Here is an 18884-nt window from a genome sequence, read left to right on the forward strand (position 1 = left end):
GGAGGCAAACATGAAGACAATGCCCCTAGAAGAGTGAAATGGACAGCACTGAGTAGGAAGAGGGAAAGTGTAAGGATTATTACATAGCCCAAGGCCTAGCCAGATTCCCCAATCAGCCATTGGATTGATCTTTTGACTCTTCCCTTCCAACCATCACTGCCCTAGGCCTGAGGGTGGCTGACCTACAGGCCATGGGATGCATAAAGCTCCCACAAAATGTTTTTGGTGGCCTCCTCCAAATATGTAATGTCCACTTCAGCAGCACTGGTTTCATGTGGCCCCCAGAGTTTTGACCGTGGGCCCTAGTGTCTCCTGGCACTGAAGGGATTAGCACCACACCTTTTTTTCCTGCTCTTGGTAGTACTAGTATTCAACTTTTAGGACCTTGTATTTTTTTAGCACACTCTCCATGCACAGGGAGTGACTGGGAGAGGAGCACAGTTGTGTTCTCTGGAAGAAAAAGGCCACTTTCTCATCATGCATTTAAAGTCATGACTTGCCCCAAAGAGTTCTGAGAGCTGTAGTTTGTAATTGGTGCTGAGAGTTGCTAGGAAGCCCCTCTTCCCCTCTCAGCATGGACATAGCCAAGATTTTTGTTGAGGAGGGGGCGTGTTTGTTTATTGATTGGGGCAGGGCAGCTTCATGGCCTCCCAAAGTGACAGTTTCCAGTGACGAGGGATTGATTGCTAAATCACTCGTTAGATTTCTAAGGGAAGCACCCTTAACAAACTACAGCTTCCAGAATTCTCGAGGGGACCCCATGACTGCTTAAAGTGGTATCATGGTACTTTAAATGTATGGTGTGAAGGTGGCCTTTGTGATTAGGTCAGGTGATGGTTCAGGAGCTTGCTGGAAGGCAAGACTGTCCTATGCAGCAGTTTAATTCACTAATGTAAGATGTGTTGTGCAATATGCCTGTGTGTTGTTTGCCACCTAGCAAGTGAGCAATGGAGGGGTTGCCTCTGGCTGCTTAAGGCTTGGTTAAAAACTAGAATTATGATAATACACTGTTGACACAACTTTTGCTGTGTGTGAGTGTGTAACTTATCAGATTGGATCCACACGCTCATACTAGACTATTGTTTGCTAGAATGCTTATGTGAACAGACCTTGACTTGGAGGGTGTAAAGGCCTATAGAGGAGCAAGCAGTAGAGGGTTGTTAGGCTAGTGCATTTCGAGAGCAGAGGGCTTGCTGGGATGAGGCAGGCCATGCTCTGAGCTTCTTGTGTGTGAGAAAGGAAGGGGGGGGTCAGCTAGCAGAGCAAGTGGCAATGATGGCCCAAGCTACCTAGCAGGAGAGCATGCTCCCGGAAGAGGACATGGAAGTTCTGCAAAAGGCCAGCATATGCACTGCTACTTCTCCTGGCTACTCCTCCCCATGAGGTGAGGAAGAGTGGAGCCTCCACTGAGTCCCTAGTGCTCCCCCTTGTGAAATCTAGTGGGGCTAAAGGCGGCTCTCGCATCTTGCTAGCTTCCCAAAACATTCATATTAATTTTTTCTGCTCCTCCACCTCTCTCTCCCACCCCCTGCAAAATAATTGCATCTTTAAATCATTGGTTGTTTTCACATTTGCAAAAGGCAGTGACTCCTGCATTGTCTGAGGTAGGAAAATCGCTGAAAGGGGCTAAAGGTGAGCCAACTTTGAAAGAGCAAGGTAGATGCCATTAGCCACCTTTTCTTTCAAGATATTTCTAAGCACTTAGTCTAACACAAAGCAGAGAGAGCCGCTGTGTTTCACAAAGGAACTAATTTGTTTTCTAGCTTATTGAAAACCAGGAAAACACGGGAGTCCATCAATGCTTCAACCAGCAAGTGATCTAGTATGTCTGGAAGTGTCTGCTGCCAGAGCTGTTCCAGTTCCACAGGCCAGTAATCACCCTCAATGACATTATTTCAACTGCTTATTTGCTTCATTTTTGTTTTCGTTCTGCCTGGTGCTTAGTGGCAGATTTTGGGGTGCTCTCCAGTCCCTGTAATTATATATTTTAGGATTGGATTCTGCAGGGAGGGAGAGGACGTTTAAGAGGTCAAACTGGATTGGCAAGCTGAGCTGGACAGATCACCTTTTTGCTAAGAAACTGGACCTTTGCATAACTAAAGAGATGGCCAAGAAGAGGCACAGAAGTAGCTAGAGGGCTTTCTGAAAGGAGGCATGTTGTTCTGCTCACTCTTCTACCATGTCTGGAGCCGATGTCACAGAGACTGTCTGAAAGGGCAGGATCTGTTGCTCATGTATAAGCCGCTCCCCCCCCCATCATATGCTCAGCCTATCCATAGGTGTAAATCAACTTTAGATCACAAAATGCTATCATTCTCCATTGATCTTCAATCCAAAGGAGCCAGCATGTGCTGGGACCCATGAAACATCATGGTGTTCAGAGACTGAGAAATGCATAACGATATCTAATGTGCAGTCCTACTCATTAAAACCAGTGGGAGATTCGCAATGAATAAAGTGGACAGTGTGTGGCACCCTTTGATATTTATGTGTTTGGTCATCAGAATATGCAACGTGAGAGGAAGAACAGGAAAAAGAGAATTAGTTTGAGTGTGAAGCCCAGTGGAGGTTTTTATTTTCTTTCTTAACTTCATTAAAAACTTATTAAAAAATGTAATCACAACAAAGTATATAAAAATTATTTGCAATGTAGAAAACCTCTTACATACTCATTGATCTCTACCCTTTCTTCATAAAGTCAACGGAAAGGGGAACATTCAGTTCCAAAAAGCCCTCTAAACATTGACTGTTGTCTCTTTATCAGAATCCATGTTTTAGGCAGCCATTCCTTCAATGAAAGATGGGAAGGTTCACACCAAATTTTTGCAATCAACATTTTTGCTGCAGTTAATAGACTGCTGAATACCTCTATGTTTAATTGTTTCCCTCAAGTGCCTTCTGAAAAGAATGGTCTCATAATGCCTCAGGGGATTCCAAAATCCCATGCTTGCTGCCTAGGGCAGATGCACAGCGGCACAGGTCTGTTTACAGGGGAGAAGCGGCTGGCAGGCAGGTGTTGCTCTACACACATTGCCTCAATCCACCAGTCTCCCCCTTGCAAACTCTCTTCCCTGTCTCCCCACCCCCACCCCCCCATCTGAGACTGGAAACTGGAAATAAGCCTGGCTAGGAGGAAAAAATTGCTTAGGGAGCAGGATTGTGGGGATGGGAGATTTAAACACCACTCTCCTGCTAGCCACTTTCCACTTGTACATTCCCTTTTTAGCCCCACATTCACGTTAGGGGCTGCAAAGACAGGGCTAGGACTCCATGCATGCTATGTAACTTCGAAGTCCCAGATTTCTGCCATGGAAGTGGAGAGGCATTTGTTCTGAACCCAGGGCTAGCCCAATACATTTTGCTCTCTGAGGCAAACCAGATAATAGCAAAAACAAAAACAAAACACCCAGGAATCCTGCAAATTGTAGTATGTTCAGGGTTGCTGGGAATTGTAACTTCTGAGGGAATAAACCACAGTACCCAAGATTCTTTGAGGGAAAGAAGGTGCTTCGAATGTTCTTTAAAAGTATAGTGTGCAATATCCCAAGTCTCAAAAATTCACCTCATCTCTACTGCTTCTCGTTTTGGACTAGGTAACTACTGCTGGTGCTTCAACCATTCTGTTACTCACTTTCTCTTCCTGTTCCCTGATTTCCCTGTCCTTTCTTCTACCCTTGCATGGCCCAAACCCTGCCATGCAGTGATCCAAGTGGTGTCACACACTTGATCCTCCTGGTTAGATCCTGTAAATCTTCTCTACCTCAGTTTTCCCCTTGTGGACAATATCATTACCATGCTTTATATTTATAATCAACAATATGGCAATATGGGGGAGAGAAGGTGGGAGAGTAAATGACATGGTGGTAGACTTTATGGATAGTGTATGTTGTGAACAGTCAAAAGGCCTTGTGCTTATTTGTATAGGAAGGTCTCTGCATTAGAACTGTCAATTTGTGTTTGCACAGAATGGAGCAGATTGAGGAACTGGTCTCAACTGGGGCTACCAGGTGCTGCTGTTACCATAATAATTACTGTCTGATTAACTCTCTGATCAGAACAGCTTGTACCAGATCTATGCAGAGAATCCACACAGGGCCTTATAATGTAATGGATGAATCTTTGTTAATTAAAATTAGCCCGAAGAAGATGCCCTGTACAGATGACATAGCCACATCAATGTTTACTTAGGAGTGTGTGATTGTGCTCTGCCCTCCCATGCATTCATGTGACCTTCTCAAAGAATGTATATGCACACAGGCAGTACTGATGGAGGAACCATGTTGCTATCTATCTATAGTCTGATCTTTCTAAATTATGTGGGAAATATTGACAGTCAGAGCGGCTCCCTGCTGCAAAACTTACATGTGTTTAAGATGTGTGGACTGGGCACTGAGGATTTGACAGAACAACTGGGGACAGGATGTGTGATTCCCCCTCTCCCACGCATGTGATTGTAACCGGGCTAGTCAGAACACTCAAACAGGGCTAATGCTGCTGCAGAAGTGGGCCAGCACGCAATGGTCACAGCAGTGTAGCATTTTCAAGGGCTAAAAGCCCATGAGCAGGTTCATAGTGCAGTTCTGACCCCAAGTGAAGTTGCTCCAGATGTCTTTGAATACAATATGTAATGAGACAAGTGGGGGAAATTACTCGCCTCCTGTTCCACTGAATAGCCATCTGGGTGCAGGGCAGAACAATCAAATGACACAATAATTAAATGTCACGACTGAGAGCCTAAACTGTGATCTGGGAAATCCCTGGTTCAAATCTCATCTCGCCCATGAAATAATCAGCAATAAATATAGTGGCTTACCTTACAAGGGTGTTTCCATGATGGAACGTGGTGTATTTAGAGGACATCTAGGTCAAATGGTGTATAAATGTTATTACAACTGCTGCATCATATATGCACAGAGTAGCAGGCACTAGACATACTGCGGGTCAATATTTGGTTAAACAAATTGGCCTCAAGTAATAGGCTGAAATATTTAAATGTCCATGGGCTTCCAGTGGTGGTTGTTGGTGAGTGATTGAACTCCCGAGATGTGGTGTATAAGAAATGAGCCATAGAGGCAGAAATAAACTGTGGCAGCTCCAATTCAGAAGAGAAACTATGTAGGGGTGGGAAATTCAATAACTTGAAGAGGTGGGTGTAGGGAAAAGCACAGAGGGTCATTAAACACCAAACCAAGAGTCAATTCAGAGTACCTTCTTATTATGGAAAGGCTCAGAAGCATACAAAAAGGAATGAATATCCATCACAGAGATGATGCCAAAGGCTGTGTTTGCACATCATGTTAAACCATAATTAATGTTTCACTGGAGTTTAATGCAAATTAGTCGTGTGCTAATACATGATGCTCAGAAGTCCCCACTTCACTCCTGGACATGCTGTACTGGGAACAATGGACCACAAGGCTTGGCTTGTTGTTTTGTCTAAACCCAGACTCATGGTTTGTTTCCCCCCACAAACAAACAATGAGGGGTAAATCAGAATAAATCTCAGTTTATGACTTGTGGTTTGTTTGAAGAGAAACAAACTGCAAGCTTGGTTTTGGACTATATGACAAGCTAAGGCTTGCATTTTGTTGCAACAAAGCATGGACTTTTGAGAGGCGTGTACCTGCCTAACATAGATATAAGGGGCTCTTTGTGCTAAGTCATATTCAGCTAGGAGCATGTTTCCACATTGCCCCACATGATACATGATAATGCATATATAAACTTTGGCAAAGTCCTTCTTCCTTCCAGAGTGTTGCCCATGAAATATGTTGCAGCAACACTAACAAGAAAGTTTTTTTAAAAAATGGTTACCTGTTTGTAATGTCCCTCTTAATGATGGAAGAGATGGCCAGCAATGGCTGCTGTTCTTTTCACCATGTGATGGAGGTGCAGCAAATGCAACAGAGGATGCACATTTTCCAAATCCTGCAATAACGTCATGTGGGACAGGCAGACACACATTTTTCTGGAGCCCTCCTTTATAGCACACTTAGCATCATGTGCGATCTAGCCCAAGTAACTGAATAAATCAGCCCTCCAGGACTTCATCACATCTCATCTCCCCGGTTAGAGAAGAAAATTATTCAAGCCTCAAGGCAAAACAAAGGCAGGCTGCTCAGTTGGAGATGCTTAGTGACTTGTTTATGCTACAGCTTACTATGGCTCAGATCCACTCTGTTAAGGTCCTAGGGTCTGAACTGCCTGTGCATCTGACCATTTATTCCTTTGCAAAATAAGAAGCGGTGGCAGTATTTACATAGCAGTGGGCTGCTGTATGCCAGAAAAGAAGAGGTGTCCCCAGAGTTTGTCACCCATTCTGTTAGCACTCTGTTGTTTTTTGCTATGACAGAATAACACAGCCTTCCGCCTGAAATCTATTAATGCTGTGTCTTTGTTCTTGTTTTGCCTGTCAGCCTTATAGTTTTAAAACTTGGTATGGCATTCTAAAAATTCATGGAGAAATGCCCAGTTAGACAAATACTGCTGAATTGGGCATCTGCTTGAGAAACAACCAATCAGACGTAAAATCCAGTCCTCTAGTTTCTGTTTGTTGGCCACACTGCACTTCAGGTGTACTGTAGGGCAGCCTCCTGTCCTGCAGGGACCCACACACTGGAAACCTTGTGTGAAAACTATACACCAACAAGGGAGCCTTCAAAGACCTGTAGGCCACTAGCCATCACGCTACGGCAAGGAGCACACAGGAGCCATGGCAGAGATTTTTCCTTCCTCCTCCCCATAGTCACTCCAAGGTGGCAACAGGGTCACAGCCAGGGCTGGCCCACCCATGAAACAAGGTGAGGTAGTTGCTTCGGGTGGCAGGATCCACAAGGGCAGCAGATCTAGCCTCCAAGGAATACATTGCTCTCTCCTACAGCCGCAGTGGCCAGTGGTGAAGATTCATGCTCTGGCACCGGGGGTGGGTGGGTGGAGAGCAGGCGGTGGCAGGGCTGGCATGCGTCCCGTGGGCATGGTGCACTGCCTGCAGGGGTTTGACAGGCATCCTGGGGGCGGGGCGCCCAGCGCGGACGGGGGGGGCAGTTGTGATGGCACCCCACCTGAATTGCGCTGCCGAGGGCGGTATGCTCCCCCCGCACTCCTCTTCCTCTGCCAGTGGCAGTGGCAGCAACAGCTGTGGCACTCTCCTTGGAGGCCAGAACTGTCACCTCTTTGGCAGGTCCTGCCTTGCAGCCTTTTCGACAATAGGAGCGCTTCTGGTCTCCTCCCACCCTTGTCCCTAACATAGATCTTTATTCCCCACCCCCCTTGTTCACTCACACCTTCTTCCTTGGCAGGGGGCAGCAGCACCATTTAGTTCACCTCCAGTGCTAAAATGTCTTGAGCTGGCCCTAGGAACAATAAGCCTGCAAGTAGAATATACTGCAATCTATGCTTGCACACTCATAAAGGCTTTCAGTCAGTAGTGATACAGCTGCTACCACTATGGGAAGAGGGATCCCTCACTCTGAGGCAGCAGCAACCATATCTTCACTCGTCTCATGCTGGCAGCAGTGAGTGTTCTCTCTGTGGAGAAAATAGCCAGCCAGTTGTGGGCTGGGATTAGGAGGGGTGGGGAGAGCAGGGCACATCTGGCTGGCTTCCTGCTGAAACTGGATGTGCATCTTAGAAGGCAGAGTAGGGGTGGGGAACATCATGCACAGGAGCCAAATTCAGTCCTCTAGCCCTCTCTATCTGGCCCACAAAACTCACCCCATTTCCCCTGATCACACCTCTGACTAGTTCTGCTTCATATCCCATATATTTTTTGCCGGGATGGAATGTGGATTTAAAAGGCGGATAATGCCTCTTGCTTGTCCAGCTAGAGATTAGAGAGGGGTGTGTAAGTGTGTGTACAAATTACATAGGTAAAATCTGCATTTGTTGTTCCACCTGCTTTTGCCTCTGCCCATGCCCACCTCTAGACCTTTGGGAGGTGTCCAGTTGCACTGACCGTGGATTATTATTCCAGCCGCTGTGAGGAATGCCAACCTCATGGCCAATCCTCACCCACTGCCTGGCATCAGTGGACAATTTTAAGTGAATATATAATCACAGAAGTCTTTTTCCCACTGGAAACTCACCAGTCTGATTTTGGGCCAGAGTTAAGCACTGAATGGGGATGAGGATCGAGATCTATTTACTGGATTTTATCTATTTTGGGGAGTGGGGATTTACACATAATTTACCAGCCTTGAGTCTTCAGGGTAAACCCAGCAAAAAATCTGGGCAGATGAACAAATGGCACCCCCCCCCCAATACGGATAAAATGCTTTTGCACTAATGCTTCTGGTTATAAGGAGTGAGATTTAAAAGGAAGTCCAGCCCAGGAACTTGTCTGAACTTCTTATTCATATGTCTGAGCTCATGAAGCCAGAGCCTTTTTAAAAGAGGCAGACCAGGCACAGAGATGGCATAATGGAATCATTGAGATTGACGTAAATCTGAAGGCCTGTCTGGAATGTACACAAGAGAGGGGTTTTGTGTTTTGTTTTGTTTTTTAAAAAGCAAGTGGTTTTTTTGGGGGGGGGGGAATCTATCTTTAGTAAGTCATGGGACTGTGGAGAAAGGCATAGGATAAAAGGGGAGGAGAGGAAAGAGAGTTCGCTGTGATATATTTGCACTAAGAACTAAATAAGAAATTAGCCGAACCAATTAGCCTGAGCAGAAAATAGCTGTCCACAGAAAAAGCATAGTCAATAATGCAAATGTTCGAGAGAAAGGCTTTTCTCATAGCCAATGGGCTTTATGTTTTTTTTAAAAGGCTGGGCCATAGCCAGCTAATAGCCTTCTTAAAGTAATCACTGATCTTGCTGATAAATGGAATGAAGCACAGAAAGCCTATGTGGATTTCACTTAGGCTATTGTTCCAGTGTCACATTAGAGAGACAACAAAGAGTTGCATGAATATCAAGGGGATAAGAGGCTGCTGCGTTCACTTTTAGCAAGAGGCAGATGAACAGGCTGCCATCAGTGATGTTGGGTGGCATGGTGAGGAACCCACAAACCCCTTGCCTTATCCAGCCAAACGCAACTTGTGACCCACCAAATCATAGCCCTGTGGGCCATAAGCTGCTCTGGCTTAGCTTTCCTCGGCATGTACAGCAAATGCATGGAGGAAAGAACAATATTGTTCCCACTAGCTGCACCCTCGATGCCAACATGCCCACTGGTGATGGCCTCCAGGGGTTGCATGTTTGGAGTTAGTTTGGAGGGGGGCTATGCAAATACAGATTTATGTGCACAGGGTTTTGCCACGTGAGTGGGGACCCTGGACTTGTGTGAAGGAGCCCTACACTCATACCCTAGAGCTGAACATGTGGCTGCTGGGGAAGGTGGCTAGCAGTAACACCAGTGGTGTGGGTGGGGCTGGCAGGCACAGTCTTGCTCCTTCCTTCCTTCATCCACCCATCCATCCATTCTGCCTGTGTGTACCCATCTCAGTACTGGTGAGATCCAGCTGCATGCCAGTAACCTAGGGCAGGCCTGAGCAAGAAGAAGAAGAAGAATTTGGATTTGATATCCTGCTTTATCACTACCCTAAGGAGTCTCAAAGTGGCTAACAATCTCATTTTCTCTTCCTCCCCCAACAACAAACACTCTGTGAGGTGAGTGAGGCTGAGAGACTTCAGAGAAGTGGGACTAGCCCAAGGTCACCCAGCAGCTGCATGTGGAGGAGCAGGGACGCAAACCTGGTTCACCAGATTAAGAGTCCACTTCTCTTAAGCACTACACCACACTGGAAACCTCCCAAGTGAAGTGCAGCTCACTTTCCATGCATGACCACTCACTAGTGGCTTATTATCCTTCTTCTGTTTTTGCTACCTGCCTGGTATTACAAAAATGAGACCATGGCAGGGGTTGTCAAGCACCTGGCAGGTCTACAGTTGATGTGGCTAGTCAGCTGCATTCAGTTTGGTGAATCAAGAGTAGGGTGGCCACTTAAGTGTCACCAAAAAAGTGGGCACAAAAGGACACCAATTTACATAGCATTTACATATCCTGATTTATATGCATAGATATAACTGATAGGATTTAAATAGAAACGCAGTGTATCTCAGAATGGTGGTGAAGACTGTGATTAGGCACTGGTGTGTTTGCCCAGTCTGCTGGGTACTCACTGCTCATGGCCAACGTGAAGGCTTTGGCTTTTCTTTCTTGTGGATCCTTATCTTCAAACCACACTTGGACCTGACAGCCATTCCAACAGAGGGCTCTTCTCTGACAGCCCTTCAAATAGAGAGCTGTTCTTTGTAAAATGGCAGAACGTAGAGCTGACAGCCCAGGAGAAACAGGCGCTCAAGTTGAACAACCATGTGTGCCTGAGCTCACAACTCTGAGCTGGTTTGCAAGGAATCTAAACAGGCAAAGCAGATGTGCACTGACGTATCAGCTGTAGGCTGATTCAGACACTGAGCTGTAGGGCCCTTTCCCATCCAGCAAGGTGTAATCTCTCCCCAAGCGGAAAACGACAGCGGAAAACTTCTAGGGCAGATTGGCATTTCTAGACTGATGAGGCAGATTTGTTGTTTTCTGCTTTGGGAGATCTGTGCCAGAACAATGGGCTGGGTTTTTCCATGGGGGCACAGATGTGTATTCTCTGCAATGTAATCAGGTGTGGGGGTGCAGATATGGTATAGCTTTGGGGATGGCCGAGTACCCACTGAGCAGTGATAACCGGTAATGAGAGGATTAACGGTTATTAAATGGTAATGACTCTGCAGTTGAGCAATAATGGAAAAACGAGACACTTCAGAGAGCTTTAATAATCCGTTATTTCTCAAAGGCTGCAGATCACTGGGCTGAGCTGACCAGCAACGTGTCTCCCAGGCAATGAATGTGTAAGGAGGTGGTTGTGAGGCACCTCATTAAGGGAGTGCTTTGCACCAAGCCTGAGGTTCACCTCCCACCAGTGAACTTCAGTGCTGCCACACTTGTTTCTCTGCCAAAGGTCCATTCAGAAAACCTCTAAAGAGTCATAAAAGCAAGATTTACAGCATATCCGCCTATGGAGGAGCACTCCAAAACAGCAGCCTTGTAAATTAAGAGCTTTCTGCTAGCTCTGTCGCTGGCAATTTCCTCCCAGTAGCTCCCACTTGAGAGACTTTCTTGTTAATCCCCAGCAAGGGCTGCTTTCCCACCCATTCTAGGAAAAATGGTTCAAATTCAGTCCAGAGAATATGATCCTTTGCACAATGTTGGGTGTCAAAGCAGGGCATCCCATTAGTAACATGAGGTTGAAATCTATGCAGACGTTTTGGTACATGTAACCATCTGGGAACAACTAGCCTTGTCAAGTCTTGGATGAGACCCTTACACAGTAAAAGTCAGCGAGTTTTGCTATGTTGCAACCTTAAAAAAAAGTAACATAAAGCCAATGTTGTTCTATGCAAAGCCTTTCTCTTGAACATTTGCATTATTGACTACACTTCTTCTACTGAGATTAATGGTTTGACTAATTTCTTATTTAGTCAATAATGTAAATATTCATAAGATCACATTTACTCCCTATGCCTCTTCTTTTGTTGTATACGTTTCTCTATTCCACGATTTAGTAGACAAAGGGAAAAGGTTTTTTTAACATGTAAAATGCTCTGCTAATGTAATAAGCATAATTTAAGGGTCCTTAGATGGGGAACTGGTGCCCTCCAGATGTTAAGAACATAAGGAGAGCTTGCTGGATCAGGCCAATGGCCCATCTAGTCCAGCATCCTGTCCTCACAGTTGATGACCAGATGCCAGTGGGAAGCCTGCAAGCTGGACATGGGTGCAACAGCACTCTGCCCACCTGCAATTCCCAGCAACTGTTGCTGAACTACAATTCCCATCAGCCTCTGCTTCCATGGCTTGCACTTGCCATTTCAGGCAATACAAGGCCCATATGCACCTCCTATAGCAGGGTTGAGAAAACTACCTCCCTCTCAGATATCATTGAAGCCAAATTCTCATTGGCCCAATGATCAGGGTTAATGGGAGTTGTAGTCTGACAACATCTGGAAGGTCACAGCTTCTGCATCCCTGCTCAAAGGTAGTTTCAGTAGCCCTTTTTTCCCCTTTTCTTTTCTTGTGCCTAGCCTACTTACGTTGACCCAATGAGAAACCAGTGTGCTGGAGACCCACCCAACCCAGGTGTGATAACATGGAGTGGTAGGGCAGAATCATTACAGGCATAACATTTTTAAAAAAAAAAACCCAATGCAAGTTTAAAAGCTATTAGAGACTTGGAGGGAATTGTGTTATCTTGCCAGAAGAGGGAGGAAGAAGCTAGAGCTCCCCCCACAACCCAAAAAACCCTTATTGAAAAGGAAGAATGAGAGGTGCAGTCTGTTTTTTTCTCAGCAATTTTAAAAATTGATTTTATAATACAATAATTGCATATAGATTAAAAACTGTAGAGAGTAATACAAATTAGTGAAAGAATAAAGCATAAGAGAAAACCAATAGTGCAATATGGAATCATGAAAATAATTGTCACATAACTAAGTGCAGCAATACATTAAATAAATAATTTTGATGCATCTGGGTGTACAACTAAGGAGACATTACAAGGCTACAATCAGTGAAACCACAGGGACCCATCAACAGAAGGAAGAGGATAATCATGGACTGCCCTATTTGTGAAACCAAGTGGCATAAAACTTTCCAGCTTTACATTGCCCCCTGGCTGCCCTGAATTTAGAAATCATTTCCAGTAGCATGAACTGTCCCACCAATTGCCCTAAGAGAATGCTTACCAGAATTTCCCAGTCATTGCATGGGCTGCGACTAGCAGGTAAGAAACTAATTCTGTGGTAGTGATGGCTAGGGCTTCGGTTGCAAAAAGGTTTCATTGGGCCAATCGAGGGATGGGGTGAACTCGATGGTTTGGTTAGTAATGAAATATATTTTCTGAAAGATTCAAGAATCCTTTTACTTGTAGTAACCATACAGTCCCATCACATGTGTTTGTATGAACCAACTGCCTGACATCCCAGGACATTCAGGAGAGGAGACCAAGGCCACAAAAGAGAGGTGTCTTGGGGTTAAATACCAATGGTGGATTAATTTCAAAAACATATCCCTAGTGTGTGCCAATGGAGATTCCATACATCTATTAACACTGCTTTCAATGATGCAAGCTGACGTGCAAATTGTTCTTTATCTGTAATCTGTAATCTCTACCATTCTAGAAAGGATGAGTGCCATCTTGTCTCCTTCCTCACTCTCCTTTCCCGCTTTTTCTCTGTGTCTATCTCTTGGCTTAGAAAACAAAGTAAGGTTGCCCATTTTTGTCTTAAAAGCAGGCACTGTAACCTGTTCAATATTTCTAGGGGAGAGAATGCTCATTGAGCAGAAGTCTCAGGCCATTAGATGGAGCCAATGCTTCAGGGAGCCATCTTGTCTCAAGCCAGGCTATATCTTCCAATACATCCTGTTTTCTAGAACCCAACAACTGACTGCACCATCTTGCTGGCTATACCTTGGGAGCAGAGCTTTACTATTGAAGAAGTAGCTGAGCTGAGCTCTAATGTGTGGAGAGGAAGGTGAAAGTGAAGAGGTCAAGCCCTGTTTCCAATTCTTATGCCATTTTGTATACTATTCATAGTCATTTTCTTCTTTGGTGATCGCTTGTAGCCAAGTAAGATTGTCTTCCATGAACATGGTCTTAAAGGTGTGTATACTATTCTATATGCTATTTATGAATTGAGTCTTTGCAGTGCACTTAGAATCCCTTCTGAATTTCATTTTGAATTGAATATCGACCTGCCTGAACCCTCCCGTTGAAAACACTTCCTGGGTCCTTGAATGGTAAATCATATATTCTCAGCAACAAACCTTTTGCATTTTGAAAGTAGGGAAATGAAATATCCCTGCAAAGAAAGAAGGAAGCAATCTGGGTTTTATTTTGCACAACAAATAAAGTAGCAGAGAATTTTATGCATTACAACTGATTATCTGGAAAGGTCAAGAGAGCTTGTGATTTCTAAAGTACTTGTACATGATTGATAATGTTCTGCTCCAAAGCTAGGACATCACCTTGTCGTCTTCAAAAGATTAGTCTGGAAGTCTGTGTGAAAGATTTCAATCAGCAAAGCAACGGTCAAGATTTCCACCCACCCTCCAATACCGATTTCATCTTTACAGCAAATATTTCTTCTAGTACAGGGTTTCATAATGATGCAAATACTGGAGAGAAGCAGGAAACCCAAGAGGAAAGAATGAACCTGCATTGATTTGGACTGTGAGCTGAAGTCCACAGAAGGGAATGAAAAAGCTCCCATTGACTTCAGTGAGCTTTGATTCAGTTTCCTAGAGAGAATGAAGCAGCAGGAGGCTTTCACAAAGGTTGTACGCAATCAATGAAAGCAAGAGGTTCAGCACACCAGGAGACGAGCTAAACACAAATAAGGCAAGGAAGCAAGTGGAAACTGCACCTCTCCAGGCACCTGTTTCCCATTCTCCCTACCTCTCTGCTATTGCTTATTTGATCTTATGCATGCATTAGATTAGATATCCTTTCCCCAAAAAACTATTCCCACAGGTGCTTTATGTGGAATTCCCTTGCTGTTTACTAGAAATTTACAGGGAAAGCATTAGGTAAGAGACCTGTGGCCCCGTCTCTTCTGCCTTGCCGACTAGAGCATATTTTCTCTGAAAACTCATCTGCTATATGCCTGCCTCCGCTGTGCTTTGTTTGATACTGTCATTTTATTCTGATATTGTGCATTGTATCCAACCAAGTTATACTCTGAGTCATGCTCATTACCATCACTGAAGCTACTCGGAGCAGGATTAGTATTAGAATAATAGAATTGTAGAGTTGGAAGGGACCCCGAGGGTCATCTAGTCTTTTCCTTGCAGTGTGGGAATCTCAGCTAAAGCATCCAGGATGGATGGCCATCCAACCTGTGCTTTAAAACCTCCAGTGAATGAGTGTCCACTACCTTTCCAAAGGAGTAAACACAACCCTGTCATTTTTTGCTACTGTTAGTCACTTAACAGTGTTGAATGTGTGGGATGCATTTTCTATAAGTATATAAGTATAATGCATAAACACTTCTCTGGAAAAGCCTCCATTCTAGAGCATCTACACATTATTATATCAAATAATGTGTTCAAAAACTGTCTCCAGAAGTGCACCACTTTTCATGCTCTAAAGCAGAGCTAGAAGTCCACGGTGCACAGTTCTATGCAACATCCTTACCAAGCGCTGGGCAACAGGCACCTCTGCTGTATCAGTCAATCAATCAATCAATCAATCACACATTGCTCCTCCACTGCCTACCATCTCCATCTGGGAAAATCTTATCATCTCAGCTCCAAGAGTGGGACTGGGGAATTTTCCTTCCTCTGGGGATGGGATTAGTGAAATGAGGCAACAGCCCATCTCCAGCATTTGGGGGCGTCCAGTTCTTCCTTGTCACTGTCAATAACAGGATTCTAAATCTGTCTCTCAGATTTGGGGGGGTGGGAGGATTTGCGTCAGTGGGTGACTTTTATAGCCGAAGGAGAAGGAAGGGGGAGACTCCTGGAATGCGAAACAGCTGCTGCTTGAGTCACAGATAGAGAAGGTTTCCTTTCTGGCAGGCCAGGGGGATTTGCAGTCAATGTTGCCTGGGGCATGAAGAGGAGAGAGGTGGGGGGAGAACTCCATCCAGGTCTTCGCCTTGCTTGTACATTCCCATTAGCTCTCTGTGGGAGGGAGCGATGCTTTGCCAACCTCACAGCTGGTGAGAAAGAGCTATTTTCCTTCTCTGTACCACTTTCCCCATCTCCATCTCTCTTCATGCACCCCCTGCTCCACCAACTCACCCCTTTATTTATATTCATATACATCTTATCCCCTACCTTCCATCTTGCTATCTCCTCTTCTGTCATAAGGGCATAAGTTGTCTTTTCCCTGTAAACAGTTAGCATCTTGTGTCCCAGTGTCGTTTCAGGAGGGTGACTGCCATTTTTGTGGCATCTCCGTGTCCACCCACATGGAGTTGCAGGAGAATCCATAAGACCCATGAAATGGAGCTTGATCTACCAAAGGATTTGCAGGCAGAGGAGGATGGAGTGTAATAGAAAGACATGAGGAATATTGACAGCAGTATATCTGAGCTCTCAGAGACACTCCCCCATCTGCACTATACATTTAAAGCAGCATCGTGCCACTTTAAATGGTCAGAACCTACTCCAAAGAATCCTTAGATAAGGGCTCTGAGAGTTGTTAGGTGACCCCCTCACAGAGTTACAGTTCTCAGAGTTCCCTGTGAAGTGGGATTGATTGTTAAACCACTCTGGAAATTGTAGCTCTGTGAAGGCAGCAAGAGGTCTCCTAACATCTCCCACCACCCTTAACAGACTAGTTTCCAGGATTCTTTGAGGGCAGCCATCCTCTCATGAGATGCTACCCATCTCTGTACACTCCATCGTGGTTGACAGAAACTGCCTCTTTGGGGTTTGGCTGAGGTGCCCTTTGTCCCACCTGCCTGAGGGCTTTACCTTGGACAAGCTTTTAAAAATTATTTTGCACCCACAATTTCTGTTAACCTCAATTATTCCTTCAGCCCTATTGCAATAACCTTGAATGCACTTTAGACAGCACTCCTTCAGCTACGTTCTCTCTCAGCCTGTTTTATGCAGAGCTACAATAGGGACATGGGTGGCGGGAGGGACACGGGTGGCGCTGTGGTCTAAACCACAGAGCCTAGGGCTTGCCAATTGGAAGGTCGGCGGTTCAAATCCCTGTGACGGGGTGAGCTCCCGTTGCTCAGTCTCTGCTCCTGCCAACCTAGCAGTTCGAAAGCACGTCAAAGTGCAAGTAGATAAATAGGTACCACTCCGGCAGGAAGGTAAACGGCGTTTCCGTGCGCTGCTCTGGTTCGCCAGAAGTGGCTTAGTCATGCTGGCCACATGACCCGGAAGCTGTACGCCGGCTCCCTTGGCCAGTAAAGCGAGATGAGCGCTGCAACCCCAGAGTCATCCTCGACTGGACCTAATGGTCAGGGGTCCCTTTACCTTTACCTTTACAATAGCAAAGTTATATCAACCTTTCCTCATAAGAAACATTCTTGAAATCTTTCAAGTTGCTCTTCTATAAAAATGCTTATTTTTTTCAAATTATTTTTTCTTCCAAATGTCCAGCCCAGACAATGCCCCTGATGAATAATAATAATAATAACAACAACTACTTTTATTTGTATCCCGCCCTCCCCAGCCAAAACCGGGCTCAGGGCTGCTAATATCAAATATATAACATCGGTATAAAATCAAACAATAATTAAATTACCTCCTAAAAACAAGTCAGGATCAAATTAAAATCTAATTAGATGGCTTTCTGCAGGATTAGATGAAGTTTGCCTTCAACCCAAATATGTTGGTGCTTTCAGTATTTTATAAGGACTGTGCCATTTAAATAAAGATTGGTTTTTAAATACCATTTTAAGGACTTCCATTTCCTCTTTTGGTTTTTTGTACTGGGCCATTTGCTTCCAGTCCAAATATTACCACCACTCCAGTCTTAACAGGGCCTGGTACAAGATTATTCACCACCATCATAAGCAGAAATGCAGTGACAATGCAAATCCATTTTTGTGTAATTACGGTAACCGAAGCCTTCATTTCTATTTTTTTTCCAGTTCACGTGTCAAGATAACAAAAATGCTTAAAATGCAAGCAGTGGCAAAGCTTCCATTCTTGAAAATTCTTCCAACGGGTCACAAGGCCATTCAATTCCACCTGAATAACAGAATCTTTATTTGTATCGACAATGCTTCCCAATTTAGTGTCATCAGCAGATCTCATATCCCTGAGCAACTAATGTGTATTCAATAATATAGGCCCTTATGAGAAATTCCACTTGTTTCATCTCTCTAGAAACTGTGGGTTTGCCTTTCAGCACAAACCTTTACATCTTCCATTTAACCAGTTCCTTACTCCTTTTTTGCTTTATGGCTTGCATAAGAGCCAACATTCCCCATTTCAATAATAATTTCCCACATGGCACTGCATCTAATACTTCACTAAGATCTAAATTGATTAGATCAGCTGCATTTCCCTTGGACCAAAGGGTGTGGGGGAGACATCAACCACCTTCTCCAAGAAGGATAGCAGAGTAATCCGGCTTGCCTTGCCTTTGATCAGCATATGCTACATTATATCCAATTTGCCCTTTTCTGTAATAAATTTAATTATTCTTTCCTTTAATATTCATGCTAGACCTGGCATATCATAGTTTAATTTTAAACACTCAGTTATAGAAGTCATTAGGGTTCCTTCGTTTTCTTTTTCTTAAAATATCAGCAGCAAATTTCTGGTTGCCTGGTACCGTCAGAGGGTCATTGGATTTTTAAAAGATTTATTGCAGCTGGACCCACTCCTTCGTGTGGACCTCTGGTGTTCACATGTCAAGGGTACCTGAACCTCAAAATACAAGACTGCAGTGCCTACTTACTATGAGAGTAAATTCCAACAACTCTAGTTAGCTTTCCAAGCAAGTATGTGCAAGGACACAAGAGAGCCCTGCTCAGTCAGATCAAAGGCCTATAGCCAAGCATTCTGTCCCCATAGCAGCTAAGCAGATACATATGGGAAGCCCACAAGCAGGCTGTGAGCTCAATAACACTCTCCTGTTTGTGTTCCCCAGCAACTGCTATTCAGAGACCCACTGCCTCTGACACTGTAGGTAGAGCATAGACATCATGGTTAGTAGCTACTGATAGCCTCATCCTGCATGATTTCTAATATTCTGTATATAAAATTTTATTATTTTCCTTTCAACAACATTTCCAACATAACACAAACACAAAAAAACCTTTTTGCTCTGCCGAGCTTACAACTTCCTTCCTTCCCTTCAACAGGTATCCCATATCAAATCCAATCGCGCAATTTAAATCTTTACTATATGTCCTCATTGT

The 18884-nt window shown here is 44.5% G+C and overlaps 1 long non-coding RNA gene across 1 annotated transcript in view; it reads left to right on the plus strand.

The window, feature by feature from the left end:
• Positions 1-18884, plus strand: part of LOC310746940 — a 41948-nt gene that overhangs the window by 8420 nt on the left and 14644 nt on the right. Inside the window, exon 2 of the long non-coding RNA XR_014540816.1 lies at positions 1764-1867. This is a non-coding gene — a long non-coding RNA (uncharacterized lncRNA). The remainder of the gene's footprint in view (positions 1-1763; positions 1868-18884) is intronic.

The sequence above is a fragment of the Podarcis filfolensis genome, assembly GCF_964270895.1.
Source record: "Podarcis filfolensis genome assembly, chromosome: 1".
NCBI classification, from domain to species: Eukaryota; Metazoa; Chordata; class Lepidosauria; order Squamata; family Lacertidae; genus Podarcis; species Podarcis filfolensis.